General features: G+C 42.3%; 1 protein-coding gene across 1 annotated transcript in view; it reads left to right on the top strand.

The window, feature by feature from the left end:
• LOC123521514 (transient receptor potential cation channel subfamily M member 3-like) overlaps positions 1 to 12020 on the top strand; it is a 386500-nt gene that overhangs the window by 321774 nt on the left and 52706 nt on the right. The window lies entirely within an intron of this gene.

The raw sequence follows: 12020 nt of genomic DNA, 5'->3' as shown, positions 1-12020 counted from the left end.
GGAGGCGCCCGCTGCTACGGTCCAGAGTCCAGAGTTACGGTAGCTTCGGGGGGCCTTATTATCAGGGAGACCTTATGTTCAGGGAGGTTTTATTTTCAGGGCAATGCCTTATATTTCAGCGAGAGGCAAAACTGTAAGTAGGTCTTATTTGGGGGAGGGATGTCTTACTTTCAGGGAAACACGGTAGTTGGTGTTAGTCCTCACCTTCCAAAAGGAAGCTCAGGTAAGGAGTATTTTCTTGGGAAGCAACGTATTCTTCAAATTATTTGTAAATTCCATGCCAATGCTTATGATAAAGACAGGCACAAAATAAGACTTATCTACCACGCACTTTTGTTTGAATCAAGCAGTGTTCTTTCCCTCCTACGTGTATAGCACGAGCTCATTGATGCATAAGCTCATCGAGACCTAGCCTCAGACCACGGCTCTAACTTCTTTTATTGCTTGTTTGCCCTCCACTTAGCTCAGAGAGTTGCTATCAGTTCCCACATGTCTTCCATTAGAATGGTGGGTCCAGTTGGGTTCTTTACATCCTTTCTGGAGCTCCTCATAACTCCTTGACCAGTTCCACAAGGCACCAGTCTATCTTTCTTCTTCTAAAGCCCAGAATCCAACAGCAAGAGAGCTTGAGCCCGTTGATTCAGTCACTACTTTATTTTGATCCCATCCAGAGGCTGCCTCTGTCTTGCTGCTGTTGATTTTAAACTAAACAGGTAATTTCTAATGTCGCTAGTGGTTTGCTTTGTCCGATGTTTACCACCAGATTTTTTTTTCCCATTATATAATACTTCTCAAGACCTCAGTGATGTGTTACTATGTAAACAAATTGCCACGCTATATTGGAATTTTCCTCATGTTAGCAATTGATGACTCATCATTTCTTGTCTAATTCAGATCAGTACAGTCCTTTCTTCCCAGCCTGTGACCACCGTGTGTAATAAATGAGCCAAGGTTTCACACTGGGCTACTCATTGCAGGGTAAGCCATTGAAACCAACAGCAGCAGCATGGGAGAAAAATGAGATTTTTCCACCCCTTAAAGAGCTATTTCCGATAGGGCTGCTGACCTATAGGGTTGCCATGAGTCTAAATCAACTCGATGACAGTAAGTTCAATTTCTGGTTTGAGTTGAAGGCCAAAGATCAGAAGGTAAAAAAATTAAGTTAAACATTAACTGGCCTTAAACTGCTTCTCCTATTCTGTCTCAGTACAGTGACACAAAGCTTATGCATATTTTAAAATGCAATGAAACACAAGGAGTAAATCAGCACTCTTTTAGGCTTCCAGAATCTTTATGGAAGTGATAAAAAAGCAGCCATATTAACACTTCAATAATACATGGACGCTAATTTAGGTATGGCCTAAGGCATGGTATATTCCTTATATGGTTATATTGTCTTAACTAAATGTATTGGTTGTTTTATATCACACACAAATGGAGGCTTGTACACAGTGATTCCCAGTGAGTTACGTAGACTGAAATAACAGGAGCTGCTTTTTCAGAGCGTCTGTGACTAATGCTTTCTGAAATATACCTGAAAAAGGGGCTTTTCTTAGTTCTTTCTTAAGGACAAGTTGATGCTGAACTAGAGAGAATATAGTCTTTAAAGAGTTGCTTAAATGACATCAAGTCGATTCTGACTCAGAATGACCCTATCAGACAGAGTAGAACCCTTTAATTAAACGGGAGTAGAAAGAAAGTCTCATCATTCTTCCCCTGAGGGGCTGGTGGTTTCAAACTGCTGACCCTGCAGTCAGCAGCCCAACACATAACCACTGCACCACCAAGGCACACTAAATTGCCTTCAATCTCCAAACCCATTTCAGAGTGTATTTTACAGACACCTGGTGGTGTTGTCACCATGGACTGAGAACTACAAGACCAGCTCAGTACATCAAACCCACCAGCTGCCGCGTGGGGAAAAAATGAGACTGTTTGCTCCCATAAGATTAAAGCCTTGAAACTCTCTGTAGGATTGCTATGCATTAGAAATGCCTGCCAGTGACTCTTATTTATGAATTGATCACTTATTTAAAATATTGTGATGATTCAGAAGTCATTTTGAAAACCACTTAGTTTCAGAATCTCTTTTGTAAGCCTAAGCAGCTATTATTCAGTTTTGTGGGAAAAGGAACTGATTTGGAATTTTTTCATTCACACCAACTTTGAATAAGTGAAGCCGATTGGTTCTACATTCCGGATACAAACACCATATATTTGCCTCTATTGTCTAAACGTTTGCGTAGAATGATGACCAACTGCCTTTCAGTGACTTGATGTTTGCTTGTAGTATAAAGTCTATGTGACTGTAGAAAGACAATGTTTGTGCATGTGCAGGCCTTGCTGAGTTGGAAGAATCAAGCCACTGAACAATTCTTGGGGCTCTTGCGAGAAAAGAAGGGAAAGAAAGAAAGAAAATTTGGGGGGGCATTTGCTGTAGTAGTCAACATTCAAAAGCCTATATTCTCCACCTTTGCCTCACTGTTATTCAACAGTGTAATAGATATATTCGAATTTTTGTATTTCATTTGCTCCAAGCCTAATTTAGAATGCATTGCTGGACTTATAAAATGGGTGCTTACATAGAGCATTGTGGGAAAGGAAACTGTAAAACAGAAATGTAGAATTCATAAGATACCGAACAGCTGTACATTTGGGAATCCCTGAGTTTTTCATTTTTTAATAAATATTGCACCATATGCAAGTGTATGGTTTCTGGATTGGGCACAGGAAATACACATTAGAAAAGTAAAGATTTGTTCTTCCGTTTCTACCGTGTCATTGCAAAGACACGCTGGACGTGTCATCCAACCATTGGATATTTGGGCAGGTCAGAGAAGTAGGTGGACAGTGTTCCTTGAATGGCAGTGGAAGGCTTGCATCAGGCGAGCGCCATCATTATGTGTGTGTGCACCCTATGAAGAGCGTGGGAGTCAGGCCACCCCAGGGATTTGTCCAAAATGTAAAGAAAGAAAAATTCATGAATCCCATCACTTTTCCTTGCAAGCATCTCTCTTCAAAGAGACATTGACTCCAACCGAGGGTGAAGAATTAATTGAATACTCAATTCTCAATCTGTTGACCTGCCCCGCCTGTGTTTAACCCAGATTGGGGAGTGGACAATGGAAAGCGGGCAGAAGACCAAAGGAAAGGAGCAAATTAAATGCACAAATATGAAGATTTCAGATTCTACATACAGTTTATGTGGATAAAGTGTCTCTGTGTGTACACGTGTGTGCACATAGGTGTGTAAAATAGGTGAAATGTTAATGGCGGCTATCTGTAAGATTGGGATGGTGGGGGATACATATTTTCCCTTGTGCTTAGTTTTTCAAATATTCTACCCTGGTGGAAGGGAATAAAAAATACTTTTTAATCATTTTTATTTTGTCCTGGAGCCCTAGCCTCAGAGTACAGCTTGATGCCATGTTGGCGTCACATGCTATGAGTCAGCCAAAGAGTGTACCAGCCTTCTTTCTCAACTAGCACATCGCCGGATGGGGCAGGCAGGCAGCTCACACCAAGACAATTCCAGTAACGGACATTGGCTCTCTGTACATAGTAGAGAAAAATCCGTAGGAAGCGGCCACTTTGTCTTATGGCTGAGAGATTTGAACCTGCTGCGGTTGTCATGTCTATATTCTTGAACAGATTTCTATATCAGTGCCACCTCCTGGTTTTCTTCTCTCTCTCCTGGACACCAGCACGACCCAGCCAGCCATCTGTGACCCTGCCAGTGCCTGCGCCCCACCACCACTGTCCCCTCCTGGCCTACAGCTACTATGGCCTCCAAAAATTAACTCTTCGAAGTGTTGGCAAACATTTTTGGACAATTTTCAGTAAACATTCAATTGCATATCAAGACCCAGAAAACATACATGTGATAAAACTTTGAAACAAAAGTTGCTCAAAATAATACTGTCTGATAGTTTGTCTTCTACTGAAATATCAATGTGGCTTTTGACTCACTAACTGCATTTCATTGTTCAGCAATGTGTTATGACATACCATTTTTAAAACCTTGGTTGCAAGAAAGAAACATAATCCATCCTCCAAAACCCAACCCATGGATACAGAGGTGGTTCAGGCTCACAGTGACCTCTGGGGCGGAGTAGCACTGCTCTGTACTTACTGAGGCTGCAAGTCTTTAGGGTGCAGACAGGGCATTTTCTTACCCACAGAGCTGCTGTTGACCTTGACCGACTGATCTTGGAGCTAGCAGCCCAATTCCTAACTCACTACCCCACCCAAACCAAACCAAACGCCCTCCCATTGGGCTAACAGTGGCCCTATAGGACAGGGCGGCACTGGCCCTCTGTGTTTCCGAAGCTGAAACTCCCGACAGGTGTAGAACACTGGGTGGTTTCAAACTGCTCATCTGTGTCACAGGAGTCTCTAATCTAAGTGGGCCTAAACTCAGTGACCCCCCCACTCTGGCCTGCGATTCTGATTCCTTCTCTGTTGTCTCCTCCTCTCATGTAGCTGGGTTTACCCTCTGCTTTTCTTTCTCTCATTACTTCCTCCCAGTTCGTGTCTGATGATAGAACATAGTGAATCTGTCAACTACCCACTTCAAAACAGTCTCAGTCTTCCAGCACAGGGGGCACAGAAAGAAGGTAATACAACGTGCCCATTTCTTGTCCTTTGTCAGAGGTCACACGCGCACACACACCCACACACACACACACACACACACACACACACACACACCAAGACCCACAAAGAATGAAGTGAACAGACAGACGCCCCAGGGAAAAGAAACTGACAGGAAACGCAGTTGGATGTCAAGTTTGCAACTAAGCTTTGAGCAAGATCTAATCCATTTCCATCATTATGGTACGTGCTTCTTCCAATTCAAAAAATGGAATAAATAGAGAATCTCTTGGGCTCTTGAATCATAGCAGGCTATTTTGATTTGTAGCTTAAAAAGCAATCTAGTGCTAGGGTCCATAAAAAAGAATAATTCAATAGAATGCTGAAACTCACTAGTGAAAAATCCTGTAAAGTTCATCAAATAGAAGGGTTATCTGATATGCTGTTAAAGTAATTATAATTTTTCTAGCGAGATGAACTCAGGGATTTTACTTCCATTTTCAATGGACATGGAATACACATTTAAAAATTGTGCCTTTTAATATCGCACATCAGGTAGCAGAGAGTTAAAAAAATCTATTATTAGAAATCTTTACTGCAGCATCCTATCAAAATGTAATCGTGTGGTGTGTGTGGAAGAGGGGGATGGAAAAAGAATCTTCCTGGTCAAATCTATGTGAGGCTCACAAAATACCATTGAAGTGGTGCAAAATAAACATAAAAATTTGAGGAAATTAACTTGAAGCAAGCGTACATCCAAGGACAAACTTTAGGTGCTATCTCTTATACTTGATAGTATAATACAGTGTGTTGGTTTTTAAAATGTCCATCCACCCCCTGTGAGATCGGCTCTCAGAATGTTGAGAGTTGAATGGCCAAGTATGTTTTGAATGATTTATACTCACTGGTTAGAGTAGAAGCAGTAGTTATGATTCCTCTGAGGACTTGCATGTCCTATAGAGGAGAACTGCTGTGGTCAGGTGTCCTTGATGTTGACCCACGGTGACCTCTGGGGCAGCAGAACACTTTTACCTGCCCTTGGACCCTTCACAGTCATTGATGCGTTCAAGTCTGCTTGGGACAGGCAGCCACTCTTTGTTTTGGGTGCTTTCCGACTTAGAAGGCTCATTTTCAAATACTACGTTGAGAAATATTCGGATAAAGGAGAATCCATAGTGTGAAACGTAACTTGCCCTTGGACGAGCTTCTATATGCTCTGAAGCATTGACCTTGAGCTGTTTCTTCTCTCCATCAACGCAAATGGCTGGGCTCTCCCTGCCTCCCTTCAAGTTTTATTATCTCAGCAACACTTTAAGTTTCTTGAGGATGGGCCGTGTACCTTTGGATTTTTTGAGCCTCACATAGATCCTTGTGGAGAAGAGATGCTCACTAAATGCTGACCAGATGGATTGGGCAGGATGCAGTTCAAGCCAAAGGAAAAATAGACCCTGAAGCGAAGTGTGGTGATAAATGCTGTCTAGGTAACAATTGCATTTCTAATCCTATCCCCAAAATATAATGACTGTGGTGGGGACTTTTTTTTTCTTACCAAGCATCTGAATATAAAACTCAGATGGGAGGTAAGAGTCTAGCATGTTAGGATGTGAGGGGGAAACGTCAGCATAACAGGCAATCTTCTATACATTTTAAGAAGATACTTTATAAGATTCGTTTTTTTCCATTAACATATCATTTTATTAGGGGCTCTTACAGCTCTTATAACCATCCATACATCCACTGTGTCAAGCACATTTGTACATATGTTGCCATCATCATTTTCAAAACATTTTCTTTCTACTTGAGCCCTTGGTATCAGCTCTTTTTGCCCCCTCACTCACTCACCGTCATGAACCCTTGGTAATTTATAAATTATATTTATTTTCATATTTTGCACCATCTGCTGTATCCCTTCACCCACATTTCTGTTGTTCGTAACCCCTGGGAGTTGGGTTATATGTTGATCATTGCAATCAGTTCCATCCCCTATCTCTCCCACCATCCCCCTACCCTTTATGGTATCACTACTCTCATTATTGGTCCTGAGGGAGTTATCTGCCTGGATTCCATGTGTCAAGAGCTCTTATCTGTACCAGTGTACATGCTCTGGTCTAGCCAGATTTGTAAGGTAGAACTGGGGGCATGATAGTGGTGGGGGAGGAAGCAGTAAAGAACTAGAAGAGTGTTGCATGTTTCATCCGTGCTATACTGCACCCTGGCTGGCTCATTATAGAAATAGTTTTGTTGCTTGTGGGTTGACAGGAGTGATTACAAGAGGTTTTCTCCCTGAAGAATCTCCACCTTGATAAATAATTATGAAAATATTACCAGTGTAAAGTCAAGAAATAATTTCCAATGCATCATAACACGCTTTAGACTAAAATCCCTTACTTAAAAAAGTAATCTGACTAGAGGAGCTTCAAGTAATCGAATAATCTGAAGTTTTTATAAATTGCCTATTCCTGAATCCCAATTGATAAAACACACGCCCAATTAAAAATCCATCCATGAGCACAAGACAAAGCACTTTCCATTGTAGCTGGAGGATGAAAATGATATTTGGATAGATTTCCAGCACATCATCTCATATGGATATGAAATTATCTTTAAATTTAATGCCATCTTCCATTTTCCCTGAACTAGAGCTTTATTCTCTGAATTTTATAAACATGAGGAGCAAATCCTTATATTTAATTAGGCTATATTCTTTTGATGTCATCTTAACATCTGTAGCCAAGAAAAATCAAGTTTAATAACACAGTTGCTGGCTAATTCTGATAAAGTAATCAAGTCAGCAATTCCCTGTTTTTTTCTGAGGCAAGCCAAATGTGATTTCATATGGTGATCTCTGCAGAGGGCTATTGGGCCTTTACCACGAATCTAGGGGGTGTGAGAAGAAACGCCAAGAGACAAGAAGATCCATCCAAGTTTCTTACATTTTCCAGATGAGCGTCAATGCTAACTGAACCTGCACCAAGTGCAGGTTCTGGGCCAACGATCGAGACAGGCATCTCATCCACTTCCACGTGGAATGAGCTTGTGTGAAGAAGGCATTGCTGAGGTAGGATTTGGACATGTTGATTTTCAAGCTCCATGTGAAAATGTCCAACAGACCCCTGAGTACATGAGCCCAAGTTCAGGAGTGAGATCTAGACCGCAGACTGAGAGTTGGACAGTGTCTACATACCATGGTAATTAAAGTCATCACAGGAAACCCTGGGCGTTTGTTTTGTTTTTTTTTAACACATTCAGTTAAATGGTTGAAGGTTTGAGTGCCTCAGAAGAAATGCCTTTCAATCTGCATTCAAACTTCCAAGCACTGGCAACTGTCTAAAGTAGGATTCAACATCTGTGGGATTACCACGAGTCAGATTGGACTGGGTTGGCAGCGGGGTAAGTGGTTTAAAGATATTTAATCGTGGCATCACCAAGGGAAGGTGTGTGGTGTGTTTAAACAGGACCTCCACCTGGACCTGAATGCTCTCCAACTTTTAATTTCTAAACAAAGACCTCGGGGTAGAAACAAAACCAGAGCCAATGCTAATGCAGGCCGAGGGGAGAGTGGAGTGAAGGGCTATGCAAAGGTAAGAGGAATGAAGACACAGACCCGGACATGTCTATCCAGACAGACAGACATCATTGATCCAAGCCGATTCAGAGGACCAAAAAAAAAGGCAGAACATAGTTCAATGGATTGAGGAAGGAGTAGGACGTAAAAGAAGCAGAGACAAGTCTTTTATAGGACTGACTGTGAAGGGGGCAAGGATTTGAGTAGCTGAATGGAGCCAACACTGGAGGGATTTTTGTCTTTGAGAGGGGAGACTCTTCAGTTAGGTTATGTGAGAGAGAAATAGGAAGATAGATTGTGAAGATGTATGCACAATTCTTTTACAAATTGACTTAGCTATGGAAGTGTTTGATGCATGCATTTTCTATCAATGTAACTATTGGAGGTGGGGGGGGGCAGAAATAGGAAGATAAGAGAGAAACCAGGTGGAAGGAAATCCTGAAGAGTCCTTGCTATGTTGGGGTCCAGAGCTAACCGGTGAGATCCACAACCTAAACTCCTGTAACCTGTATCCATGAGCGATGCCTAAAGTTAGCACACCCGCGCCGGAGCCGTTTAGTCCAGCCTGAGGAAGAAAAGCCTGTGACCCCAAATCCCACCATGGAAAAGTCGACGGAGCACAGTTCTACATGGACACACCTGGAGTCTCCAGAAGTCAGAAAGTAGTTAGTGGCAACTTGTGCACAAGAAAAAGACACATCGGCAAAAGGTTGGCGACAGGAAATGGAAAAGGATTTAGCCTGGAGACTACGAGTTTATCTCTGAAATAATAATGATTATAATAACAATAATAATATCATTCGGTGCTTTGGAAAAGCTTACTGTCTCCACCCTTCTGAGCATGTTTACATGGAGAAACTTACTTAAATCTCACCATACACTCAGGAGTTTTTATTTAATTTAATATCACAACTGTTGTACTTCCAGTGTTCTTATATTATTCATCGGCACCCTCATCCAAACAGGTGTATTTCAATTGTAGCGCTGGTGGAGAACATTGAATGCATCAAGTGAAGGTAAATTAAGCAAGAATAATGTAAGCCCTAGGGCATCCATACAAAATAGGCAGATGTCACACTAAAATTTGATGCCAGTAGTATGCATGTTATATGCTTTTTGTTTGCTTTTTAAACTGTGCAACCGCCTTGAACATTAGATTCCTTTGAGCCTTATAAAGATGTGCACATTATTTACTCATGCACATTATTTGTGAAAAGTCATAGTAAGCCAATAAAATCTACCAAATGGAAAGAAGAAGAAGAAGAAGAAAAAAAAGAGTATCATGGACTGCCAAAAGAATAAACAAATCTCTCTTGGATGAAGGACAACCAGAATGCTTCTTAGAAGCAAGGATAAAATATATATATATATATTTTAAAAAAAGAAGCAAGGATAGTCAGACATTGTCTCATACTTTGGACATGTTGTCAGTCATGACCATTCCCTGGAGAAGGACTTTATACTTAGTAGAGTGGCAGAGAAAAAGAGATTGGCTTTTTAATAAAAAGGATTGACACAGTGGCTCTCGCGATGGATCCAGACGTATACAGCAAGTGTGAGAATGTGCGGGACAGGGAAGTGTTTAGTTCTGTTTTACATAGTGTCACTGTGAGTCGGAACCCACTTCATAGTACCTGACAACAGCAATCACTGTGCCATTTGGCTAATGATAAAACTAAACACAGAGAGGTTAAGTAACATGCCCGATTCAACCTGACTAGGAATGGGTGATCTGGGATTTAAACTAAGACTATGTCGCCCCCACCCCCACCCCCACCCCAGGTCATGTCCTTATATAGTCTATGTCCCTGCTTCACAACAATAGTAGCAGCTATCATTAATTTGGATTTGTATGTGTTTTCTCTATGAGTTTTATATTTCATGGATGATTATATAATTAACCACCCACAATTATTATGAATCTCCATTTACAGATGGAGATACTGATGCAGAAGGTACCTAACTTGGTTTCGGTCACCCACCTGGCCAGTGTCGGAGAGCCTGGGGCAGGCCATCCGCCAGATGGGGAGGGATAGTGTTGGGCCACAGGTGAGGAAAGTGGAAGATGTTAGTTACACCTGCCATCGAGAACAGAACAAAGAATGAATTAGAGTCCAGGGAACAATGGCAGGCAAAATGGCAGGCAGCATAGAGGACCAGAGTGTGGGAGGAATTGTGGTAAGTAGTTACTCTCAAGCCAGTCCCAGCTATGTGTAATAGAAAGAAATATTGTCCCGTCCTGTGTCATGTTGATACTTGGTATGCTTGAGTTCATTGCTGTAGCTATTGGGTCAATCCATTTCCTGGACGGTTTCCCCTGTTTTCACTCTCAATTGCTTCATATGCGTCAGAAAACTGGACAAGGAATAAGGAAACCTGTAGAAAAATCGATGCATTTGAATTGTGGTGTTGGTGAAGAAGAACACACAAATCTCTCTTGCAAGAAGCACAACTCAAATGCTCTCTAGAAGCGAGGATGGGGAGACTTTGTCTCGTGTACTTTGGACATGCTATCAGGAGACCAATCCCTGGAGTTGAACATCATGCTTCGTCAAGTAGAAGATGAAAAAGCGAGACCTTCAATGAGGTGGATTAACACAGTGGATGTAACGATGGGCTATAACATAAGAGCAATTGTGCAGGCGGTGCAGAGCAGGGTGGTGTTTTCTTCTGTTGACATTCAACACCTTCTGTGATAACACCAGCATCCAGTTATGATAGATCAACGGGACCAGAATGGAGAGGAGATGACACCCTTTGGGTTTTGAAGAAGATAACTCACTACTGCATAAATCCTCTGTTGCTGTGTAACAAATCACTCCCAAATGTTGTGGCTTAAAACAACTGCCATTTCATACCACAGTTTCTGGGGTCAGGAGTGGGTGCATGGTCATCAGGATTGGTGTGCTTCGGGGTTTCTCCTGACGTCATTGTCAAGGGGGCACCTGGAGTCACAGAATCCTCTCTAAGACACTCCATCCACATGGCTCTAGTGAGGGCCCCCTGCTCTTACTTGCTGCTTGTAGACCTTTCTCACCTGTGGACTTCATCCAAACACCAGTTGCCCTCAAGTTGATTTTTGACACATGGCAACTGGATGTATGTCAGAAATATATGACCAGGCCTTTCTTATAAGGTCCCTGTGGGCGAACTCAAACCTTCAACCTTTTAGTTAGCAGCCAAATTCTATTTGAACCCCCAAGGGACTCCAGAACTCTCCACGGGGCTGCTCCTTTGTCTTCATGACTTGGAAGCTGGCTTCCCTCAGAGTAAATGAGCCAAGAAACAGTAATGACTTTATTTTGTAAATTGTACACCATCAATAATGGGTTGTTTTTTTCCCCCTTTAGGCTTTAGCAGTGAATCACTGAGTCCCACCTTCTCTCAGGGGAGAATTTCAAAGGATTTATGAACTCCTTTTAAGAATCACTACACGGACATGCTGTGATGTCTAAGGAAAGGAACCCGTTCCAGAATCGGTCGGCCTTTGCCCACTACCCGTACGCCCTGAGGCTGAAGGGTACATGGTCCCCCTTGGTCCAGGGCAAAGGGACGGATGTGAGTCTACCTGAGGGGAGAGCTGGAAACGAGGCCCAGGCAGCTCTCTGCAGCATATGCATTGAGAGATTCATTTCCACAGTGCTGTAGGAAAACACCATGTAATTGCTCCTCCTGTGGACTTCATTGGAAGTCTCGCAGTGAAAGGAGCCAGGCACTCTTTGGTGATGGATGCCTGGGCTTGCTGTTTTTTGGTTTGGATTGCTGAGCTGGGCGGCAACATCTGGGTTTCCATATGACCCTGCTTTATACCTAGGCTTACAGCCGAGCTCTCTGAATAGGAAATAATAAGCCAGGGTCTCCG

The sequence above is a fragment of the Echinops telfairi genome, unplaced genomic scaffold (genome assembly GCF_000313985.2).
Source record: "Echinops telfairi isolate 266 unplaced genomic scaffold, ASM31398v2 ScPeMD7_22;HRSCAF=79, whole genome shotgun sequence".
NCBI lineage: Eukaryota > Metazoa > Chordata > Mammalia > Afrosoricida > Tenrecidae > Echinops > Echinops telfairi.
This window is presented reverse-complemented; position numbering and strand designations above follow the sequence as displayed.